Source organism: Neopsephotus bourkii, unplaced genomic scaffold (assembly GCF_033783945.1).
Source record: "Neopsephotus bourkii isolate Nb327-2 ecotype Australia unplaced genomic scaffold, CSIRO-AGI_Nbou_v1 NB_257, whole genome shotgun sequence".
Classification (NCBI taxonomy): domain Eukaryota; kingdom Metazoa; phylum Chordata; class Aves; order Psittaciformes; family Psittacidae; genus Neopsephotus; species Neopsephotus bourkii.
In genome coordinates, this window is record NW_026900766.1 from 1,852,202 (window position 1) to 1,878,045 (window position 25,844).

Below are 25,844 nucleotides of genomic sequence, written 5' to 3' on the forward strand. Positions count from 1 at the left end.
CAAAAAGTATTTACCCTAAGAGTAATTTTATCCTTCTCTAGGTAAGTTCCCCCCCCTTCTTTACATTCCCATATTATTCTTGAAAGACACTGACAGCAGACTGAAGGCTCTGTCACACAAAAATTACATCTACAGAGGACAGGAATTCAATCTTGTAACACGTCTTCCTGACCAGATAAAATTTTTGTAGACCCTCTCCTAAAATAGAAAGTGCTTTTCTCTTTGTAATCAGTTTCATCCTTTGGCAAAATGAGCCTCACAATTCCAAAGGAGGATTGTGAATGAGATGGTTTATTGGAAAGGAAAATTATATCTACTGGCTTTCTGGCTGCCGGGAAAAAGGAACGCAATTAAAAATTAGCCATCCCCTACTGAACAGAAGGAGACATGAGTAATTGCCAAGATATCTGCTAAGACTAAAACCATAACACTACCTTGTTAGAAGTTTTACAAATGAAATGAGAGAAAAGTGAATCTGAAAGAGAAATGGCATTAGGTGGAAAACAGTGTTTTAGGCTGGATATAACACACTTCTGGTTGTAGAACTGAACTAGTCCCATTGCAAATGAAACATTTCAGCTACGAACAAGCAGAAATCCTGCCAGGGTTGTCCCAAAATATTCCTGTTCTGTAACAAAAGGTCTCCTACAGTTTAAGCCAGTTGTACTTCAGAGTTTGTACCGTTACTCTGGTCACGCTTCACTAACAAATAGAAACGTTAAAGTTCATAGAAACATTAAAGTTCATAAAGCCTCCTCTATTTTTTTTTTTACTTAAGGAGAAATATTACAGAGCAATAAAGAAAACCTGAAATTAAAACCCAGTGACAAGATAATTACCAAAAGTGCGCCTCCCTCAGCAATACTGAAAAATAAGAGTAACAAAATTGCACAGTTTGCCGACAGACATAAATTTTGAATTTAATTTTTTTATATATCCTCATTTTACCAAGCACTTTTCCAGGTTAAATAAAACAATGCTATTTGAATGATTTACATCTGAAATGTCTTTTTATTTTTTACTTGAAAACACCCTGACATGACAGTTGAGTTTTGCAAGATGGTAAAACATGCCTGTTACTGAGCAGAACTCTTCAGAGCATTTCTACAACTTAATCTATGTGTCCAATAATGCACCTAATGCTGAAGTCTGACAAGTAATACATACTTGGCCATCTCTTACTGCTTAATGGGTTTAAGAGTATTTTGTGTAGATTACTACATTACATGTCATTTATTTTGGCAGTGATCTATATAGTTTACTGTTAGCCACAGCAAATGCAGATTATTTTTTTCTGAAAGAAAAACTACAATTGCTTATTCTTGAAGCCTGTATTTTACACCTTTTTGAGCATAAGCAGATAAATTTTCAGTGTCACTGTTGCTGAGATTTCCTGCTATTTTTATTTTCTCCTGACAGAATACTCAAAGCTGACAAATGCTGTAGAACAGACACAGTTATTAAAAGCTTCAATTTACAGCAAAATAGTGACAGTTTGCTTTTTCTGCTCATAAACCAAAAAAAGTAAGAGGTGTAAATAGAGGAAAGGTGGCAACAAAACACTTAGTTCTTTAAATAATTCTACAAGTAACAGTAATGCACAGTAAACACTTGCTTTCATTGTGTGCATCCAACATCATCAGGTGCATGGATCTTGAAACAGCCATTTTAAATTTGGCTTATGCACAAACACCCAGGTAATGAACACCCAGGTAACAAACGTCTAAGTAACCAAAAGGCAAAAAAAAAAAAAAAATAAATAAAGTATATGTCATATTTAAGCACACCTCTTTGAACTGCTGGGCTTTGCTGTCAGATACCACTGCTCATCTTTACTGAGGTGGTGCTTAGGTCTGAGGACATGGTGCCTCTCACTTAACTTCGGTCCCTAAATCAGTTATTTCTCCTTCCTTATTCCCATCTCTTCCCCACCAGAAATGTTGGGTAGCAATTTCTACTAATGTTTTTCAACATTCAGGAAGTTTGTATTTATCTCTCAATAACCATATCAAGTACTATTTCAGCACACAGGTCTCTGAATCAGATTAATTTTAAGCCCTTTTGTGCAACAGCGACATAGTTATCTGAGATGCTAGGGATCCCTGGGACCATGGCACTCTTTCTGCTTAGAGACAGATAGACAGATATAGAAAACATTCCTGGTATTAAATACTGAATTGCTGGCTGTATATTCTGTAAATTAATAATATTATAAGGCAGAGCATGAAGGATAAGGAAATAAAGCATACATACCACTTCATGGCAGACTGGCAGAACTCAACTATGTCGAGAAGACCTGTAACACTTTGTATTTGGGATGTTCTGGCATTACTGTACTTCCCAGTGCACATGATCTGCCTGACCTCAACACCTGCACAAAGGCTGAAGCAGCCAGAACATGTTGGACCTCATCTCACAAAAGACCTACAGCAGGTTTGTGGATGGGCTGCATTCCCTGTGTGATGGAGCTGAGGGGGTTTGCCCTCCCCTAGCAAAGAGTACTGGCACAAGAAAGGGTGATTTACTGAGTGACAGAAGTGAACTATGGAAGACTAAATCATCTTACCTAAGTTGAGATCATAAATGAACATGCTGAGTAACTATTCTATGACTGCAGTGTTCTATGACCCTAACCTGGCTACAGTGCACAGTGCAACAAGTCTGATGGTACACTTTTTAGATGTTTCCTTTTTTCCCCTCTCCCTAAAACCTTCTTCATCAAGCAATTTTTTTTCCACACATATTCAATTCTAACTGAAAAAAGGCCTCCCTGTGCTTGAAAACCTGTGTTTTGCATAATTTCTTCTTTCACTGCAATGTGAAAACTCAAGTACATCAAGCTTGCAGGAACGTACTTCTACTTTAGTTATAATATGCACAGAATTGCTCTGAAGACTGAAACAACGGGTGTTTCAAACAAAACTCCAAATCAGTTGTTGATTTCACTGGGGAAACCAATTAAGACACACACAAGGGGCGAGTTCTGACGAAGGTGAGTTGCAACATGTTTCAATAATTGGCCATACACCACCTGTATACCATAGGATGAATAAAAGGGAACACTTAATAAAGAACAGCAAACTTAGACTTGTATCTTTGATGCATCAATTTTCTTACTTTCTCCAAATCATCTTCTCATCTCAAAAAAAAAAGAAAAAAAAAGAAAAAAAAATTGCGTGATGAAACAGTTAAATTCTATTTATTTCATCTTTTTACACTGAAATTTTTAAATCTGACCTACAAAAGACAATCTTTCAGGCTTTGTTGCTGTTTCTAAAATTCCCCAAAGGAAAAACCTTTTGAAAGCCACACTTGAGCAGAAAAAAACCTCATAAGATGCCAAGCATGTTATGGCACACTTCTCTATTTTAAATACTTATTGTTTATTAATAAGCTTGAGAGTTTTCTGTTCACATTCTTCCATGACAAAGGCTGAAGACTCAAAAAATCTTTTCAAGCACTCATGGTCATTCTGTTCTGTTGCAAAGCCTTGAAAATTAGTCCATTAGAAATCAAACAAATTTTGGAGCAATTGAGGTGTAACTCCTGATGTAGTTTCCTACACAATACTGAAAATGTGGCTATTCCCCACTGCCTAAACAGTAAAGGACATAATTTCCCTCTGCATATATCACTCCTTTCCAGTCCATAGCAGAAGTTACCAATAAGTTTATTCTTCTTCAGTGCATTGTGCTCTATTTTCTGTTTCTCATTACTTGGTTCTAGTTTAGTTGCTTCAACTGATACAAAAAGACCATATTTTTTCCACTATCTATCACACTTCCTCTGCCCTATCAATAATGCCAGCTTTATTGCCCATTTACCCATTTCCCACATAGTAAACTCCCAATGTTCTACTGCCAACCCATGTACGGACAAATCTCTCCTGCTAAGCCATGGTGTCCTGGGTTTAGCAGTAGCATTTTTTTCTCCTTCTTAGTAGCTGGTGCAGTGCTGTGTTTTTGACTTTCAGCCTGGGAACAGCGCTGGTAACACCGATGTTTTTAGTTACTGCTCAAGTGTTTAGTCTGACCAAGGACTTTGTGAGTCTCATGCTCTGCCAGGGAGGAGGGGAAGCTGGCAGGAAGCAGAGACAGGACACCTGACCTAAACTGACCAAAGAGGTATTCCATACCACACCACGCCATGCCCGGGATGTAACTGGGAGTTACCCAGAAGGGCACTCACTCCTCAGTTGGCGGGTATTGTATTCTCTTCCCTTGTTATTTCCTTTATTATTATTATTACTGTTGGTAGCAGGAGTAGTTTGTGTTATACCTTAGTTACTGGACTGTTCTTATCTCAACCTGTGGGAGTTGCATTCTTTCGATGCTCCTCCCCGTCCCTCTGGGAGCTGGGGGGAGAGGGTGGGCAGGGGGGGAAGGGGAACTGAGAGAGCTAGACTGTGTGGCTGACTTGTTTTAACTGAGTGATTTTAAACCATGACACATGGCAAGAAATTACCCCTCATAACTCGATATTTTCAGTGAGGTCTAATTTATATTGCAAATCATCTAAACAGTTATCAAAAATACCATGAAATTATAAGGCACTTGGGAAATGTTTATTCCCTTTGACATTGTTCTGTCTTTCTGACTCCTTAGTTCTCAAGATCAGGAGATCATATGTTGCATTTGAGTATCACCCAGGACATTTTGGTCGCATCCAAAATTTAATAATCATAACTGCAACAAAAGCAGTAACACATTTCAGATGCTGTCCTTAGAGATTTCAAGTTCCAAAGGGTTCAGCCAACTAATGGAAAAATCAATGTTGCCAGTAACTGTGTTCAGAGTTAAGTTGGTTCAACCCCTCTGAATGAAAGAGATTTCCAGTCACTGGAAAACAGCTACATTGGAAAGCTCATTTGCATGATTTCTAGAACACACCAGCACCAACTGAAATGATCTGCATGATTTGCAAGGCCTACAACATGATGTTTTTTTTCAGTGCATGTGCTAACATCAGAAAACCCTCTTGTGCAACTCAGTATGGGAGCATAGTATTAGGAAAAAAACCCTAATAGAACCTTGTCCTATTATATATAACACATTTTGAACTTCTTCCGCCACTTATTCAACAAAATTAGCAATCAGTAGAAACCCTAAAGCAAGACGGATGGTTTAGTTACTGTCAGTAACATATTGCAGAGGTCTGTAACAAATAGCAGCATCAAATGAATAAATAATGTTCAAAGTCTAACAGCCGGCTTCCCTAACAGTGAGAAAATATGTAAATGTTACATCACTTTAGTCTTCAAACTGGCTCTCCCTTCATTCCTTAGAGACTCTTCTGTCAGAATAACAAGCTAAAAACAAAATATGAATGACAAGTGCACATACTTAACTGATTGAGAACATAGAGTCGAACAGTAACCATATTAATCTCGTCTCTCGAAGAGGCTGTGTGGATTCCAGGCAGAAATATCGATTTTGATGTAGTCCACTGCAGCACCGATTGATAATTGGTGTCCAAAATCTATGCAGGAGTGCTTTCCTCCAAAATGGCAACCTTCAGCATTTAGTGCAATAAGAACACCTAGAATTTTACACTTAAAACCCACTAAAACTGTCAAAATCATCTGCTATTTCTATATGCCCTTGACAAACATCTGCTTTGTGAAAGTCCAGAATATAATCGTTGCCTAAAGGCATAAGAAACTGTAAACACTATCAGGATAGTGACGTTACTCTGGATTTTTTCAGTGAAGCAAGTATTCATCTTCTTGAAGTAAATTCTTTCTTTAGTGCATTAGTGTAGCCCAACTTGCCTGATTGTAGCACTGCAGTGACATTATTACCCTTCTTATGTTCCCAATACAGCTCCCTAGAGCTGCGCCACCCTTGCAGTTTTGTATACTGTGCACCTGCCTTCATGCTACAAGATCCTAAACTCATTCCCAGTATTTCATCATTCGTTTTCCTGCAGACTCTCCTGCCAACTCACAAACCACTTCACCAGACCAATGCTCCTGAAGCTGCTGTGTAGCACCTACAGGAATAAGGTGCAGTCTATTACTTGGTACACAGTGGCTTATACCAAACAGTGGCACTCAGTTTGTTTCTGCATGACAGTATCTCATCTGAAAGGTTATGGTTGGTCCACCCACAGTGGTGGTCCTTTGGCACTATCCCCATCTAAGTCTTAGCAGAAAAAATTGATTCTAAGTAAAATAAGTCCCATTTCCACATGTGGCCCTCGATCAAGCAAGATGAGTTCAAATAGAGAAAAAGACCTAGCAGTTAGTGAACCTGTCGAACTTGTTCGGACAGCAGCTGCTGACACACAGTCTCGGGAGCTTCAAAAAAATATTGAGATAAATCTGCTGATAACAGGCCCAAAACTAGGTGATAAAAGGAAGAGTCAGGGGTGTACTCTCCATCACCGCCAACACCACAGCACCGGATGCTGGAGAGAACAAAGGGAAGGGACTGCAGGTAGCAGTCAGTCCTGTGTATTCTCCCTGAACAGTATCTCCTGCAGCCTCCTGGGGTAAGGCTGCTGCACTCACTGGGTCATGGGTCTGACACAGAAAATCTTTCCTTATATCCGTAAGATGTACATTGTAGAACATCGTAGAACTGGGAGCATTGTAGAACACAGGTAAGACTACCCACAAATGAATAGTGCAGTAAAAAGGTTTTATTCAGAAAAAAAAAACAATATATTTGTCCGAAAAGGTCAAGAAACGTCATTCTGTATCTAGCTATGAAAAACTCTCAAGCTACTAAATGAAAACTGAAACATTTCATTTAGAAGTTTCACTGTGAAAGGTTAGGGAAGCAGTTGCCTAAAATCCAATTAGTGCTGTATCCTGTGATTTTCACACACTAATTCACAAAGGCCCATTTTAATTAAGGGAAAAACACCAGGTCACTTTTGTTGGCATCATTAGGTGGAAAAAAATCCACAACACCCAACAAACCAAAAGCAAAAAAAAACCCAGCAGGCACGAGCAGCTGTTTACCGCTCTGTAATGCCATAAATAACAATTACATTAAAGCAGACTTCAGGACCAAGGCCCAAAGTTTGAGCTAGCATTTTTTTACTGACTTGAAAACTTTCTGAAATTCTAACAGCAATAGCATTAAGCATTTTAATTCAATGGAGCAGGTTCACAGGAAAGCAAAGGGTAGACTAAAACTGATGACAGTATCTCATTGGCTGCTGTTACAGAAGGGCTGACCAAGGGTAGTTTTTGGCCCAAATTGTCTATTCTGTTGGTTAGAAAAAGTCTGAAAAACTTTCAGCCTCCCCTGGTAGAATTGATGTGCTGGTCTGAGAGGAGAAAGGGTTGTCTGCTCTCTGAAGGAGAAAAGAAAGGTTAAGCTTTCCAAGTGGCCCATCTTTCATCCCCAAAACAATTGTGCTGACAGTAAGCCTTGAGTCTGAAACCCACAGGTAGTAGGAAGTGTCACTGCTTGCCAAGACTTAGCAAGGAAATTAATACCACTGGCTCACTTTTAGCCTGTAAGCACAAGCCCATCCTGGTCTCTCAGTAGCTTCCAGCCAGTCTGCCTCTTTTTTGTGCTCGATATCCAGAGAGAAACTACTTCCAATAACAAAACTCCCCAAAAGCCCATCAAGCATCTTTTGTCTACATGGCTTGTGCTGTCAGAACACAAAGGTGAGGCTGTCCAGGCAACTGTGTGCTTCACTTAAACTGCTGTCCAACTAGAGGTGTAAAACCTACACTTGCGTACAGGGAAAACCTTTTTGCTAACTGTAGGGCAAAACACAATGTCACAGAGGGTTTGAGGTACTTTGTCATGCACCGCTCTGTTGCCTGTCTGGGTCACCTCTCAAACCAGTACATAGTTTGGCACTGGCAGCTATCTGACTGTATAGGGTTTTGGAATCCAGTCACTGGCAGCTATCTGACTGTATAGGGTTTTGGAATCCAGTCACTTCAGGTATTTGTCTTGCCCACCTGCTACAGCAAAAATTGCTAGCAATTACCATCTGGGAACTGATTTCTCTTATCACATTGCTTCAGAGAAGCACACCCACATGTACAGACCATTACAACACAACACCCTTAGGTTGGGAAGAGGCACAGGGGTCATTTGTGAGAGTTTTTGTTCTGCCGAAGACATAATGAAGTTGAGTAACATGCTTCCACTGTAAGCCTACTGGCTTGAGCCACAGTGTCTCACTTTCTGCAGAGAAAGAAGACTTCTCACATGCTATTCTGATGAAAAGTTAAAATAGAAGACAGTCCCCAAAACCCCAGTACAACAGTCCCAAACATTTGAGCACAGGAATTAAGTCAACAAATATCACAACAGAAAGGTACTGTATTTAGTTTCTGTAAGGGTGAGCTCAGACAGAAAGTAGATAAGTAGGCTGGTTAAAAAAAAAAAAAACAAACAAACCACCCCAGATTTCTCCTTATGGATACTTCCACTTGGCCAGCAAATCCAGACAGCAACCTCCCCAGAGAGATAGGGTAAACACATGTAGTTGCATTTTTTTTTCTTCTAGCTTTCCTTATTTCTCATTTTTTCCCATTTTATTTGCAGCACTATGCCTATGTGGAAGACCTTCATCTTGCAAGAGGATTTCCTGCACCCCTTGGAGTACAAACAATTTTGAGGCTTTGCAAAATCCTTTGATGAACAGATTCACGCTGCCCTTCTCTGGGAGCAGGGAGCACACAGCTGAGACTGCGTCTTCTGTCTGAATGTAAGGCAACTGCTGTACCTCAGGCATTCTGTGGACAAAGCATGGTCATGGCAGTGGTGCTCACAAAACAATTTGTCGTGGTTAGTTTTTGAGCTAACACATTTTTCTTTAACTGTTTTCCGTTTAATTATAAATGGGAAACTGGGTATATTCCAGCAAGACATGAAATAACAATGCATAAAAAAGGACTGTTCTTTTATTCTCCACCGAGACATATTTAATCAAATGGAAAGTGTCCATCTGACAGTTTGTGTAGAATTTCACTACAGGTGCTGCACCACCATGCAAATGGCAGTCCCTTTCCTGGCGATCCACCATAAAGCAAAACATTCCAGCTACAGGATCACGCTCCTTCAGCTTTACACTTTTTTACATTTTTTTCTATGTCCCATCCTGGCAGTGTTCAAGGCCAGGTTGGACAGGGCTTTGAGCAAGCTGGTTTAGTAGGAAGGGCCCCTGCCTATGGCAGGGGGATTGGAACTGGGTGATCTTTAAGGTCCCTTCCAACACAAATCGTTCTATGATTCTACACAACAAGCTCCAAACAACTTCTAACTGTTCTACACTCCTAATGTGGAAATGTTTTAAGTTAAATTTTTCTTTCTGAAAACTAAACTTTTTCTTCTTGTGCTCTTCCAAATTACCTAAAAAAAACCCCAAATATGGCTGACAAAATAAGATACGCAAGATGTACAATCTCAGCTTATTTCTGGATATTGGTACAGGCAGACTTCTGTTTGAATTCTATTAGAAATAATGATGCCGTACCTGTATACACAAATTAGCCAATTGTGTATACAATTGCCACCAGATAAGAGAACTGATGACTATTTTATAGTCACTCTAACTGCATATCAGATTGGCGGAAAGCCTGAAAACCTTCCCATCCTGCTTCTCCCTGTCACACAGCCACCCTTGGAAAAAGAGTCTTGTTTCCATGACGAATCCAGGGGAACAAAGGTGAGACACCACATACGCAGTAGGTATATAATTGTTTTTTATAACTTTGCTGGGATATCTGTGGGAAAGGTTATAAAACCACATTGTGAACATGTTTCGCCATCCTATGATATCTGTAAAAGAAGCTGGAGAATGGATAAGCACAGAAAATGTAATTAAATGCCTGTTTAAACTTTTTTCAATGTATATCCCTTTTTCACCTAAATATAACCTTTTTTTTTTTTTTAACAAAAGCAGCAAACAATTATATATAGAAAACATTTATTGCTACTAAACCCTCTGAAAGCATTGTTAAATGCAAACTGTAAATCCATGTTTTTAAGAGACGCTGATGGGAGTTTTGGAAAATGCCCCATAGATCACTCTAGAATTTAGACAAATTTCCATTATGGTGTCATGAGAAAATGGTTCACATAATGTACTGAAGCAAGACATAAGAATAGAGCAGTTCATGTAGGCAGCACAAGTTATGAATAATTTTAATAAATATGCAAAGACTACATTCTGCCACATAAAACGGCTAGTGAGTTGTAAACCTGCAATACATTTTAGGCTATATACACTATAGTGCGTATATATCTAGAATTAAATAATTATGATCCCCATGAATATAATAATTTGGATTCTGCAACACCTGCATTTTGCATCAGTTCCTCCCATGATTCATTTTGATCATTTCAGTATTCTGAATATTATTTTTACAAATTTATTTTTAACACCATTTGTATTTTTATTTTGTGCTAACAGAATTCTACACTGCAATGCCCATTGTTTTCCAAATCCATCCTTCTTCCCGGAAAAGAATAAAATGGAACTGAGTTAATGGCTGCATCTACTGAACAGTACGTGACTTCAGCAGTAAACTAAATATATACAGGAATGTTAGAGAATATTTATGGATAGATGTGTGTGCACAAACACATACCCCACAAACATATAAACTCACAACTTGTTAGAAATTCACCTCTCTCCCAGCAGGAACACAGGAGGTGTTTTAGCTTAGCTTAATTCAGGCTCCTCACTTCTCCAGTATACTTGGTAGTGCTCACGCATATATTCCCCTGCCAACGTAAGAATACTGTAGTGAAAGCGGCCTTTCCAATTCCCAACTTCACTGCCTGTGAATTTTTTTTGTGGAAAGGAAGACCTTGTGTGAAGTATGCCCTAGTATTATCTAATATCATAAATCAATCCCTTACAGGGGAAGAGATGACTAACCTTCACCCTTGCTACGAGGGTCTCATTTTCTTACACATAAATGTTAATACTTTTTTCAGTGAGGAAGTAATGAAAGCAACTCACAGTACTTACTTTGTGAATGCAGGCAACCTGGCTCTAGTAAACCAAGTTTCAGATGATTAAAACTAAACATTAAGCATAATAAAGCATAAAACTAAGTTTATGAATAATTATCTAGATTAGTGGACACACAAGTTGCCAAGCAGTGGGAATACTAAGTTTTAACTACCATTCATAACACCACAGAATACCAGGCACTTGTATGTCCATAGGCATACTAGTGAAAACAATAATAATCAAGCAATTCAACACTTATAAAAGTAAATCTTCAGAAAAAGGAGCAAGCATCAGTGCTGCCATAATCCAATGGGAATACAAACAACACCAGTATATGAAAGGAAGGTGTTTATCTTTGCAAACTGAACTGTCAAATAATTTGTGAGTGTTAAGGTTACTGTCACTAGTTTAATATGATGCATATGTTGATTTCAAGTTGGTCCATAAGAACCTTTACCTGCAAAGTCTCCTCCATAAAACAACATGGGATGTGCAGACTATTGCAACACTCAGACATGTACTTGCCACCTCCAAAGCTATGAATCTATGCAGTGAATCACTTGGAACTGATAAACAGCTATCAGCCAGCTTTTCATCATAAGCACTGCTGAATCTCTAGGGCTATCTAGTTGGTAGCATTTCATCATATAAATAGGACCGTACTTAAGAGGAAAGCAGGACAAACCAACTTTTCCAGAAGAGATTAAAATCTTTTTTTTTGCCATGTGTCTACAGAATACTCTTGAAACTGAAGCAGAGAGCAAACAAATTAATCAAAATCTAAACTGTGAAATGCCAGACTGAATCTCCCAAAACTTCAACCAACTTCAGAAAGAAACTGTTTTGTTTCAATTCCCAGAGTAAAACTGCAAATTAAAGTCAATCAACAAACAAAGAAAAAGGAGTCAATATTATTAATTAAAGAAAAAAAAGGGAGAAAGGAAAGAAAAAGAAGAATGGCTTGATGGTGGAGAAATCTGTAAACAATATAGCATGATCTGAAGTACCCATGTAAAACTGGTTTTTGAATCATCTCTTTCAGTTATATCGTGTCACACCAGAGACCACTTCAGATGCATGAGGCCAGGTACAGTAAGTACCCAAATACACTGAACAGAATTCATCCCTTCCAGCTTCTAACAGAAATGCAGGGCACCTCATAAAAAAGAAAGTCATCTGTCTCTCACGTTCTCTGTACTACTGATTAGAGCAGATCTCAACCCTTTTCATCAGTGGTAGGTCCTACAGAAGGAGCTGTGTGATTTTGGACCTCGAGAGCAGGAACCACCCCCACTTGAACTCTGTGTATTTATGAAAGGGTAATCATTATGCTTTTCTCCTATCTATGGCACTTGAGAACCTTCATCGAGTTATGGAAAATGAAGGTCTGTCCATGCAGATTTTACAATGGGAATGAAGCAAACAGAGTTCCCAGTGAATGGAGCAAACTGCACTCTAATGCCAGCCTGCTGTTGACTGGTTGATTTCCTACCAGCCACCTGAACTGCAGATTCTCCATGGTAAAATGGATATACATTCTTCTTTACTGTATATGAATTCAGTAGCCTGGTATGACCTTTAAAAGCCTATGGCCTTAAACTAAAGTTAAGTTGTGTTGAGATCCTTGAGAAGTCACTGAAGCATACATGGAATCTGCGACTAGGATTCTAACTTACGCCTTGTCAGTTTGCTGATACCTCTCCAATTTATAGAAAGACTTGGATCTCAAATTCCCACTTCATTATCATCCAATGGATGCTTCCAAGCTTGCTCTGGGAGCACTCTGAAATACACACACATTTCAAGCAAGCCTCCTGAGCCTTTGTCTAAATCACAACCTTTAATCCACAGTCTATATAGTTTTACACAGTCCACCAGAAAGCTGTCCCAAACCCAGAGCAGTCCAAACTCCAGTCTACCTTAAAGACCAGAGAATATTAGTCCTTTCTATTCTGAATGCAAATGTTGCTGAGCAACAGCCATACAAAAGGTACAGACAGATGGTTATTTTGATAGGTTAATGACAAATACACCAGCTTTGTCTCATCATAGATTTGTCTCAAAATTAAAAAGAAGATTAAAATCTACTCCTGAAGTAAGATTCACACAGATGAAACCGCGGATAGGCTGGTAAAGAGAGTTAGAGGAAATGCACAGCTGCAGACAGATGTTAACATGGTAACTAATAACATCCAGATAACTGGATGATTAGTTTTGAAACCACCACAGCTTTATAATATGATCTGTAAGAGCTATATCTATGTATCTATGAGATCTGTATCTCATTCCCTTACACCTTATATACACTGTTAAGTGAGCAACCCACAGCAACCACATTCAGCCATAAATCACTTGAACTGGAATCAGACCAGGAAGATAAACTTTAAGAGCTACAAGACAACAGTGTTTCTGTAAGCCACTCATCCCACAGACAGCTGTATTTTCAGTCATACTTAGGTCTACAAACACAGAAAAAAACCTCAACCATGCTTAAGTTAAATAAGTTTCTTCTGTAAAAGCATGCATTGGGTAGAAGAGGGAACAGTACAGTTTCTTTTGTTGACAGTTCAGCATTGCTTGGTAGCCATCCAGAAACATCCTTTCTGGTTATTAACATAGAACAAATTCAATCTCCCTTCAGTTATTTTTTTTATTAGGCAAAACATAAGAAACCTAGCTACAAGAACTCCACTAATGAGACTTGCAGATTTTCAGCATCACCAGATTCATGTGAAATACACAGGCTCTCAGGAGTTTTTCCCTCCCCCTATTTTCTGCACATAGACAAATCTAGGCTTCCCATTAATTCACCGATGTTGGGGAGATTTTATTTTCAAGTTCTTAAAATACTAATGTTCTCCGCACAGGAGGCTTGCTTAATTTGGTGCATGAAGTGAAAAATGCATGTAAGGACCCAGCGTCTCCCAGTCATGCCTCTGGGTGCACAGCTGAGGGGTTCATGTAACCAACCCTTCCAACTTAAGCTTACCCCAATGGGCTACCTCTCCTATGGCTGTGCACTGCTGCCTTCTGGGCTAGTGCTGGCTGCCAGGCATTAACTTCAAGAAGGCAATTCAGACTAAAAAAGCCAAACCAAACAATTAGATTCCAGCTGTATCAGCTGCCCAACCTCAGTTGCTACGTGGCAGATGTCCCTGCAAATAGCTAGATTGGGAAGTATTCAGCTTCCCTTTACCTGTTATAACAGCCCCAAGAAGTGTGACCAGACAATTCTTCTTAAAATACCAAACTAGAAACATATATCTTTTCAGAAAGGAGAAAGACTACTGTATCAAAGAAGACACTACAGGTTTAACTAGGAGTATCAGAGCTCCTTACGCAATGGGATCAGAGACTGAAGTGTATTTGGGGCACACCAGTGCTGCTTCCATCCCATCCTGCTCCTGAAGTGCCCATGATCTACTGCCACTCACTATAAAAGTTTCAGATTTTAATTAAAGCTCTATACCACATTTTACATAGAAGTTTCATGCTTTACCAGAATAGTTCTAACATGAAATATACATACACATAAAAAATTGAAGGAAGAAAAGTCTAGCACAAAAGGAAGCAATTGTGTCAGTGATGAGTATGTTAATGAAAGTGCAAACAAAACCTCTGACCCTAGCAGTAAATGCAATACACAAGTGTCAAAAATGTGTAGTCTTGAATGATCTCTTACATGTCACTTTGTTCACCCTATTAAGATGCTAGTTGTTTCTTTGATTTATTTGATAATAAATTTTTGATGACTAGTGAGTCTCATAAAAATTGCTCTGGTGCTGACTACATTGATTAATAAGCCCAAAGAATCGAAACTGTCAGAAATTCATGTGCAAGAGTAAATTACTGCCAAACATACATTAGATATTCCATAAAATATAGAATAAAAAAGGTTGATTTGGTAATTTTATCTTGCATCAATTTGCTTGATATAATTTATATTCAGGATCATCACTGTCAGTCCTTGCATACCTTTCCTTTTTTAAAAGTCAACATTAGAGTAAATCTAAATTTGGGACAGCCAAGAAATGGAGGCAGAATATCAAACAATAATCAAAACATTCAAAGTTTAGCTTGGAAATTACATCCAGTTGAAAGGTGACTAAACCCCATCTTCTCAGAGTTGCAGCTTTTGTAAGTAAAACTCACTTGTATTTCAGGAGTCAAAACCACCAAATATATAACCATGCCTAAATCCCATTCTTTTAAAAAGGTCCCTAAATCATTTTTTTTATTCCTGGGGCCTTTGCATGTATCGGGTTCTTGCAATGCATCTTTAAAGAGTCCTAGAGTCTGTGGTCCCACTTTCATCCCTTGGATAACCCCCCAAAACATTTAACATGCAGAAAGTCCTACAAAACTAGACACTGGAGCAAAAGAGTAGAGAGCGATAGGGATCTGGGTATATATGAATAGGGATCAAATTTATCCTTTTCCTGTCAAGAGGAACAATACTTACAGCACTGCGCTTAGGATTTGCTCCATTTACTTCTGCATATATTTACCATAATGTGACAATATTTTGTTGCAAGATATATGATTATAGGATTGAAAACCTATCTGATTATAAATTTATAAGTGGGCTTTACAGACAACAGAAAGGACCCAGGGAATCACTGCTCCCCATTCAGTGAAACAAATGCTGCTGTTTGCATCTAGCACTGGAGCCAGCTTCTTAAAACATCTGGCAAAATTACGAAAAAGCCTAATATTCTTGCATTTATTATTACTGATTTGCTGGAGCTGGAACAATTGAAATGATCAGTATCCCAAGTCATTCTGTTTACCGAATACTTCACTTTAGACTGTAATTTCTCTCCCTGGTTTCCCAACCAAGTGTAATGAAGAAGAAACACTATAGGATATTTTTTTCCTGGGTTATATGATACTAATTTTCAGTATATCAGATTTTTAAATTATTAATGTAGTTGAGCATAGAATAGAAAAAAGCCACTGCAAAGCTGCAGTTAAAAGGACTTGCCTAAACAGGACCTAAATCTGACTATCCCCAGCTTTAACAGAAAGACAATTCTTGTTTGGATAAAATGTTGAAATGCAAGACTGAGAGTCTCGGTGGAGGAAACACTGAAATGCACGACTGAGAAATCCTGTGTCGCATACAGTAGAGGCTCCTGATTTTCAGGTTATAATTTTCAAGAAAAAGTTAATTTTAATAGCAAGACCTTAAAATGAAATCTGATCATAACCATTTTCAAAACTGTCTTAGGTGTAAGGGGCTGTAAAAACGCATATAAACCAGATGGCAGTAATACCCCCTGAAACAAAATCATGACTGTTAAAAAGTTATTAGAGCTTGCAATACAAATGGCTCTAGCAAATTATAGCAGAATCAGTCCCACCTCAGCCTTCCACTGGATGAACAGTTGATAAAGACAATCATAAAATTAGGGACACTTTTCTAACTGATAGCCTTCACGAGGAGAGTAAAGAAGTTGCTAGCAATCACAGAAACCCCTCAAATAATGCAAGACTGAAGTAAGAAACAGGAGTTCAATAAAAGCCAGTGTGTAATAAAACAGATATGACTGCATAGAGTTAGAAATTGCAGACAAGCTCTGCTTGATTATAAAAGTGCCACTTTTTAATTTATCCCCAAAATAAACCCAGCAAATGGGTGCAGTAACTCTTGTTGTTTTGTTGTAAAGAATCAAACTGAAGAAAACAAGAAAGCAAATCAACTGAATTTTGATGAATACAAAGGGTTAACAGGCTTACCGCTACTTACTGTTAGCTACACAAGTTTACCAGAAAACCCATACTGCTATGTGTTTCCCACATTAGCTCTCAATTAGTATTGTTGCCTGCTCTATTTATTCTTCTCCCTGTTGCAGTCTCAAGGATTTTCTTTAAAATGTTCTATCCTTTCTGTTAGCTACTGTAAAGTCCAAATTCTGTTCCCTGCAATATCCTTGCCAAAAAAGAACAGAAAAAAGAAAATTAGGTGAAGCACCCTCAGAGAACATCACTCAAGTTTCTTATTAGACACACTGCCTTTGGTTAGCAAGACTACTCAGAAATGTTGAGTAAAGCCCTTGAATCCATTGGAGATGAGGAGCTGGACGCAACCTTCTCACGGTAGCTACAGCAGAAAAGCACACTATTGGATATGAAGCCTTAAAATAGTGGCAGTTCTGGTAGAGTCTAAAAATCAGGCAACAGTTCATCATCTTTGTACACTATGCATAACATATTAAAAGGCATCACGGTTCATACAGTAGCTTTCATACCAAGATGTTGCTCTAAAACACATTTTCCCAGGAAGCATCCTGAAGCAATCAGAGGGCAATAAGAGAAAAATGTATCTGCTGCTTTCCTTGTCAGCTCACCCTAATAAGCATCCTTTTACAAGGCTGTACCTTACTTTCTTAATCTGCTTGATTTACACTCTTAATAATTTTGAGGTGTCTGTATCTAAACACATTTTTAACATCCTTTTAGAACTACTAATACCAGAACTGAATTTGGTATCAGCCTCAGCTGATGCTGAAAGCAGTAAGATACTATTCCTGTACTCATTAACCCAAGGCTTCTTTTAGGCCTTTCAGATATAGCATTGAACTGTGAACTGACAGCACACTTCAGTTATATTGCGTCTCTTAAAACATTTTTCAGAGCGTTGTTTTCTGGAAAGCAGTATTCACTCCTTTTTATTTCCTCCTGTACTCATAACCACAGTGTGTGGTATAACCTGCACACCTTATTCACAAATACATAACTCTTCTTTGAGCTGTTTTAAAATACAAGCAGCACAGGCTCAGTTCATGAAGTGATCCAGGACAGCCCGTTTTCACCGTGGTCTTTCACCAACTTCCAGCTCCAATATAATTTTTGATCAGAAATAACTGCATATTTGTTTCCAAATACTTGAGGAGAATATTGAACAGTGCCAGGTCAGACCTCTGTGGGCCGCACCAGAAATGTCATTGTTAGCTTCTACCTCCCAAGACCTATGAGACAGTTGTTAATTCTTGAGTGTTTTATGGCAACTATACAGCGCTAATTTTCCAATGAGAACATTGTGCAGCTGTACATGCTGAATGGTTCACAAAATTCTATGTAGAGTTGCTTTGACCAACCAAATTTATGTTTCTTCAGGAAACAGTTCCCAAAATCACATCCATGTCTTAACTGTAAGAATTATATCCATACTACAGTCACATTCTTTAAATCTTGACTAGTAGAATCCCATGTCTTCACTATTTAACACAAAACTGATGTCAGAGTAAATTAGGTCATAATCACGCAGTTTGCTCTATCTGCCTTCCTTCATGTGAGAAGGATACTAACACTTCTGTCCCTTTCTGGCATTTCCCTATACCACAACTTAAAGACTGAACTATGCTGAGTCCAGACTCTGTAAGTCAAGTCTCCTAAACCTTCTGAGTGCACAATCATAGGCCTGAAGGTTTAAAACCATTTCTCACAACAAAATGTTGGTCAGGCTCCTACTTAGTGAACTGAGAAATAAATTATCTTCCCTAAAAGATCATCCTGCCTGTGCTGAACACAGAACTTGACTTTCCTTCCTCTATCATTCCTCCCTCTATCTGTTCAGAAAAGGGCTCACAGATAGCCTAAAAAGACAGACCCCACATTGGATCGGCCCTTTTTCCCACTGCACATACTTTATTCAATCTCATCTACCATTTTCCTGCTCAGGGTGATGCTTGACCACAGCTGTACATCTCGTAATTTGCTTGCCTGGACCCTAACCTGTCCTTGATTCTCTTTCTTATCGTTTTCTTTGACACATCCCTATCTGTTTCTCATTTGGGATTTTTACCATAATTACCACAGATTTTTAACTCAGCTACTGGTCTTGCCTTGCCCTGTAGTTAGATGCAACTTTGTATTGTTTCCCTACTCAAATCCTGTATCCTACTGTTACTGCTTTCCTACCTTGGTTTCATCAAATCCTCAGCTTCTGCACTTTGTTCACTTCATTCCAATTCCAATTCTAACACAGCCCTAGATATCTGCCCCAGTGACTTAAGCCCTGGGTTATCATCCTTGACATGGTAAATGGATTACTGCATAACATTCTAAACTTTATATGAAAGTTCACATCAGAGGGAACAGTAATATCAATAGTTGGACCAGTATTTATATGTGCAGTATCTATATCTGTCAGATACATCAGTGATAGCTTTGTTTTTATTACATATCCATCTTAGTAATATATAAACACAAATATACAGAGATACTGTTTTTCTTGTTTATCTTTCAACATGGGTTTCAGTTTGCTCTTTTTTAAGGAAGAGTTACAGATTTGCATGTAAATGTTGTCTAAAGATGTCAGGACTCTGAGTCATCTATTTTCTCTGTTGGAAATAATGTACTAATATATTTATCAATTTTTAAAATACAGCCAATAAATACAACATTTGGTTGGAATACAAATCGGTATTTTCATATAAAACACACAGTACTATGTCTTTGATAAAACAGAACCAAATGTAAATGACATTTTTATATTTCCCCACATCAGGTTGGCAAAAAATTTTTATTGGTTAATTACAATTTTTTACTGGTACATGACCAAAATGTGTGAACCACGATTGTTAAGACTTATTTCTTAGCTATGATGGACCTTGCTTCCTGCCATCCTTTGAGCGTAGGTTAATTTGCTGTGAGTTCATTTTCACAGGAGACGCAACACCTCGGAGACTCTCACCTAAGGTAGATCACTGAGGTCATCTCTTTTTCACTATCTTTACCCAGTCTTTGAAAGCAAGCTAAAGTACATGAGGTCACGGCTGGCACAGACAGTGCCTCCGCATCAGGGGCCAAATGGTAAAGTTAGCCATAAAATAGCTAAAATGTCACTGAAATATAGAAGTGAGCGCCAGCAATGGGCTGTTGGACACAACGCCTTATGTCTTGTAGAGGACCCAGGACAACCACTCTGTGAAAATGAGAAGGTAAGAGTACCATGTACTACAGGTTCATCCTATGTGCACATGCACAAGAGCAATCTCTCTAGGAACAATGATAATACCTGTTCTAGAAGTGTAAGTATTTGTAGAGCTGAGCCTAAGAGAAAATTAATGCATGAAGCCTTCTATTCCATGAACTACCAAATAAGACTAGTGACAAAAGAAAAGAAAAATTAAACAAGGAAAATAGCATTTATTATGGCTTATTTTTCTAGCAAGGCAGGGCAGACGAACACTATCCAAGTCTTTTAAACCTTCACTGACCTCTGTGCATCATACAAACAGCTGAGGCATCTGACCGCAGACCTCTGAATCAGATCTACATTAGACATTTACAGCAATTTGCATGTGTTCCTCTCTATGGTCTTCATTTCCTTCCCAGATCCAGAATACTCACCATTAGAAATTACTTCTGAGATCATACCATACTCAATTCTGTTCTTTTTGGTACTGCTACAAGATGAGATAATAACTGAATACAAGGAGTTACTTAATTTTACTTAGAGACAGTCAAAAAGAAGCATTCTCTCTATGTATCTAAGTTGAGAAAAGAAGATTTTTATAACCCTGAATGATTTTTTCCTAATGAATATATAATAACAAGTAACTATTGAGTTATTAAAAAATATTAGTCATTTTCAACTACTGCACAGAACTGACATACATATTTATTTGAACAAGTTATCAAATACAGGAATAGTCAAAATGATATTTTGCCTTATTTATATTAACCAACAACAGAGCTTTGCCTCTCTTAGCTTAATGTCAATTGCACTTTGCAGTTACCTTAATATATATGGCAATGTCATCTGAATTTTGCACTCAAAAATCATGAGAGACAAAGATGAATACAAAGGTCTGCCTGCATCACAGACATGCCGTCCTCTGCCAGAAACAGTCACATCATACCCTCCTGCTCAAACTGATCAGCACTCACTTTGAAACAAACAAGTTATTGGCCTTTGTTTCTTCTGTCAGAAGGCTATTTCTATCAGAAGGGTATAACTTTGCTCCCTTAATAATCAGAGAACTTCCTTCAAATATACACCTGACCAACTTACTTATATTTGTTCTTATGCCCTACTGTTTTTAATGCCTTAAATGAAATCTCCCTATTTCCCTTGCAATGACAAGTGATCTCTGTTGTCAGTCTTCGCTTTGAACAAACCAAATACCTTTTAGATTTGCTCTTTGCTCTTCATTCCTTTTATCATCCTATTATCCTACCTCACTTTGCCTGTTGCTGCCTGAATTCATCTTTCATGAACATCACAACCAGAACTGTGTAATATTTCCTCTTCGGGACTGGAAAATTTCCACTCTCTTAACCCAGCTGTGGAGACTGCTTCTCTTTCTCTTCCCCTCACTCCAGCATATCCCACTGGTGGCTCACAGAATACCTCTAACTAATACACCCAAGGCTTCCTTTTCACTTGTTAATTCTTCCTGTGCGGCATGCTGATTCTCCTCTGTGCTGCTAGCTTTGTGTTATCACACCAAATGTCACCTAAGTATTCCTGCTCTTTGTGCTAACATTAAGAAAATAAGTTCTTGCAGGTCCAAGACAGTGCTGCACAAGTTAACACCATTCCAGGACAATCTTTTCTCCTATTGGTTCAATCTGCTGATGCCTCCATCTCAGCTGCTGGTAATTCCCACCTCCCCAGCATGCTTCCCAACCACCAACACATGGATTTTTTACTTTTTTTTTACCCTCTTTGACCTCTTTTTCAGCTCTGGGATAGGTGGTTTTTACTGATCATCATCTTAACAACCTGGACAGCACCACTCATGCAGCTGAAATTAAATAGGTTTAACAACTGTAGAATAAGAACAGAAGTTATTTAAGGATACTGTTTGTGCTTTAGTGCCTTACACCACATATCTTGCCAGTCTCCTCTACCTGTTAAAAATAAATGCTGAAATACACTTTTTTAATATGACCCAGAAGAAGGATCTCTTACTTCATGACCTGCATCTGCTGCCCTGGAAAAAGCTGCTACGTAATCTTGGGGGTCCAATACAATTCATTTTCAAGAAGAAAGGTGGGAAGATTGTCTTTAAATTGAGGACTGAATCAAGAGTGAATTTTTCCAGACTGTCACCACCGATAAAATGAGGTTTTCAATTACAATGCTTAGCACACAACAGTCTGCCCAGGGAAACCTATGTTCCAATGCTGCCAAGCGATATATGCTCAGCACAACATTTGTCAAACCATTTCCTCTGCTAAGAGTTAATGTGTCAGTCTTTAAAATGGCTTGCTCTTCTACCACCTTTCCTGATGGAATTGTGAAAAGTGCAACCTACTTCCTTTCACAAAATACCTTGTTGAGACTTTTTGACTACAAATTGACTGCCTCATGGGGAAAAACTGCTATCTAGAAACCTAAAAACCAGTGACTGTTCTATCATAATTCTGCCTCACTGGAATAAGGAGGTCAAGCAAGGAGATAACAATCATTAAATAAAGTGTTAAAAGGTGATTGCAGTGTTAACAGCAGCTTAAACAGGCTAGAAATCCGGATGCTATTCTAAGGACTTAGGACCCGGCAAATTATTTTGTTTTATTTGAGATTACACTATCAGCTGATGATGACTGCAAGACTCTGCTGTGATAAAAGCAAAATCACTACACTTTTTGTTACAAGAACCACCAGGCAAAGGGCAAGTCTTACATGCAGACAGATCAAGAACACGTGATTGATGCCAGAAATGTATCCAAAGAGCAGCTTTCTGGATTAACTGTACTGTAAATGCCAGTAACCAAACTCACTCATTGGTACCAACTGCACCTCTAAGCTTCACCTCATCTTAATAAAATCTCTAATTACCTTACACTGATCCTGAGGAGCATCACAGAATTTCCTTTCTTCATAGGAGCTTATTCACTATTTTCTTTCAAACATACATATCTGTTTGCACTTGTCTAAGTACACTGTAAGCACTAAAACATACAATACATCATCTCTTCATCAGTACCTTAGAAGAGATCTTTTAAGAATATGTTTACAACATAAAGGTCACTTGAAAGTTGACTAAAGGCATGAATAAAAAATAAAACATTTAGTCGAGCCCTTTGAGAAGATGATGTTGTCATTACCCTTTACTGTTTGAGTAAGTTCTTCAACTGCTTTTCAACACCATCGTGACACCACACGGGGAGTTTAATGGCAGCTCCTGAGTATATATAGAATCAAAGCCAATACTCAGCTTACTAACTTAACTTTCAGAAAGTTAGCACAGCAGTCAGAGATTAAGAATCATTATATACTTGGCAAACTGACCCATTTCTAAATGATGCAGTCACAGGATGATATGTGCAGTGGGCGTATTTTAGCCAACAAAAGCTAGCAAAGTGCCAAGAGCTGCTGAATTCCCTGTTAAGAACTAAGAGCCCCTCCACACATTTTCTGCCACAATATATGGCCCATCTTTTTGTCAGCACAAGTCTTCCTTGAAAAATGAGGGTTGAAAAAAATCACATGGCATCATTTCTCATGAAAGGTAAGGAAATTAAAGGAAATGAAAGAAGCTACAAATTAAGAAGAGCTGATCTGAGGCTCCTATTGGCTAACATGCTTCTAAGTAAAGTGCAATTCCAGTTTTATTCTTGGTGCATGAGTAAAAGAGGAGTGTAAAAATGTAGAAGTATGTGAGACAAATGACATTTTATCTTTAGATATAATCATCCCTTATGGATGTCATCCCTACTTGTCAATTAATCACTAGAGCATGAATATCCCAAGACAAAGCTAAAAATGGGGTCTAATTTTTCACTATATATGACTGAAACAGCCAGTACGTTTCACAGAGGAAAGAAGAGGTTTGTGATCTGTTTGGTAGCTGCTTCACAAGGGCAACCTCATAGAATCCAAATGGAAATCTCTGACATTGACTGCTGCATATAGTTACAGCTTGTGCCAGCCATCAGTAGAACTATGAAGGTTTAGTAACATGACTGCAAGTGAGCACATTGCCAAGACTTACTGAGTTACCACTTTCTGGCTAAGATAACAGCAACTGAGTAAATATGATGTTCTAGTCATTGCAAACACAAAATAAAATGTATTAGCATAAACCACTTTGTGAAATGTAACTTGCTAAGCCCCTGAAACTTGGCATGTGTGATTGTATGAGCATACCGTCTCTTAGCTAGTATAGACAATGCTAGACATGTAAACAAAGTAAAATCAGTAATTCCAGCAAATGCAGTGGGCACAAGGAAACAATTACTATCTTTGGAGCTCAAAATCCATCTACTGTATAGATGCACAGCTCCTGGTTCATGAAAGTCCGTATCTTGCAGTACCTGAAAGTAAACTTGCTGACCTGATTGTCAGCTGCTACCATATGCAAGCTGTTCTCTCAGTGTTGCAAGTGAAATTATCTAAACAGCAATCTATCCAATCATCTATTTAACTGTACTGCTTTGTCTCAGAGTAGAAGTTAAGCTCTGTGGGTCTACCAAATGTTGTAAATTAATTTTTAAATTTTTCTTTCGTGTGAATAGATCAAAAAAACTCTCAAGAGATCAATTTTACTTAGTTAGATATCTACAGATGAAATTATTACATTCACATCTCAACCTTGTCATTTGCCAATGAGAAAAAAGACACACTACTTGGATGTAGGCTCTGAAAGCAAAAGAAAGTTGAAGAAGGTCTATAGCTGTTAGCAGGGAAATGAAAAAAAAAAAATAAATCAAGGTTTCATCACAAAAAAAGGAATTTTCATTTCTTCTGTATTCACAGTTTTTGTGCACAATAATGCTACTAGACCTGTTACTTAAGATTATGCCATTGCTTATGAGTTTTAACACCTAAAATCAAATGCAAACAGGAAAATGCATATAGCAGGTGGCATCCAAGTAATTCTCAGATCACATTTTTAAAGAAAACTGGAAATAAAAAGGACGATCTTTTTTTCAGCAGGAAATCCACACTCTTTATAGCATGTAAAACAAGTACAGTCAAGAATCAAAAAGAAGTTGCTACTGGGATCCTAACAAAATTATACTAATATTTTAAATTTATTGTTTAAATATAAAATATTTATATCCTGAAAGTTAGGGAAAAAAAACCCAAAACCTCGAAACAAAAAAACCCAATCATCTCTTTATTAACATCTGCATGCATTTGGTTTTCATCACTGATCTTTGAAAAGAATGTCGTTTTAACTAAATGAGCTTGTAAGATTGAAGTAGAGGCCATGAATGAGCTATGGAAAGATTCTTCAGTTTTGTTTTCTCCCCTATTAATGTCTACAATCTGATTTTGATTACACTGTTAACTACAAAGGCTTCAAATATTTACTGTGGACAAAATAAAAATCAGCCCATTAGCCAACAAAACACTGTTACACCTCAGCAAAGAACAAGACAGCAAACATAATACGGCTAATTTAAACCGAAGAACAACAGTGGAGCAAGTGATGGATTACAGAATTTTAATGTCAGTTTTGATTGCACAAGGAAAGTTGCCAGAGCAGTTTAATATATTCATAGTTATAAATTTTTCCCCCTATTACAGATATATAACAACGGCCCCTACCCAAACAAACAGAGTGTGAGCCAAATTCACAAAACTGCACTTCAGACCTTGACACTTGGCTGTCCTCATGATGGCTGCCCAGAGTGGTGAGAAGTGCATGAAGGTTCCTAAACTACATTGCTCAGCAAACAAACGAAATTGATGACAAAAAAAAAATAAAATTACAAACCATCAAGAGACCTAGACACAGCTACAGAATGAACTGTGGAAAAGGGATGGTCTAAGGAGATAGCTGCTTTCCTACGCCATATCTGTAGTACTTAGTACTATTGGAAGAAGGGTGTTGCAACCTACTTAAATCTATGAATAAATCTATCTTGAGAACACGTATTACAGCATAAATATCAGGACACTTCTGAGACACACAATTCTTGTAACCAGCCTCCCATCT

General features: G+C 38.1%; 1 protein-coding gene across 2 annotated transcripts in view; it reads right to left on the minus strand.

Annotated features, from left to right (window-relative positions):
- The window catches only part of RSU1 (Ras suppressor protein 1), a 108,631-nt gene that overhangs the window by 35,078 nt on the left and 47,709 nt on the right, over positions 1–25,844 (minus strand). The gene's annotated exons all lie outside the window — the stretch shown is intronic.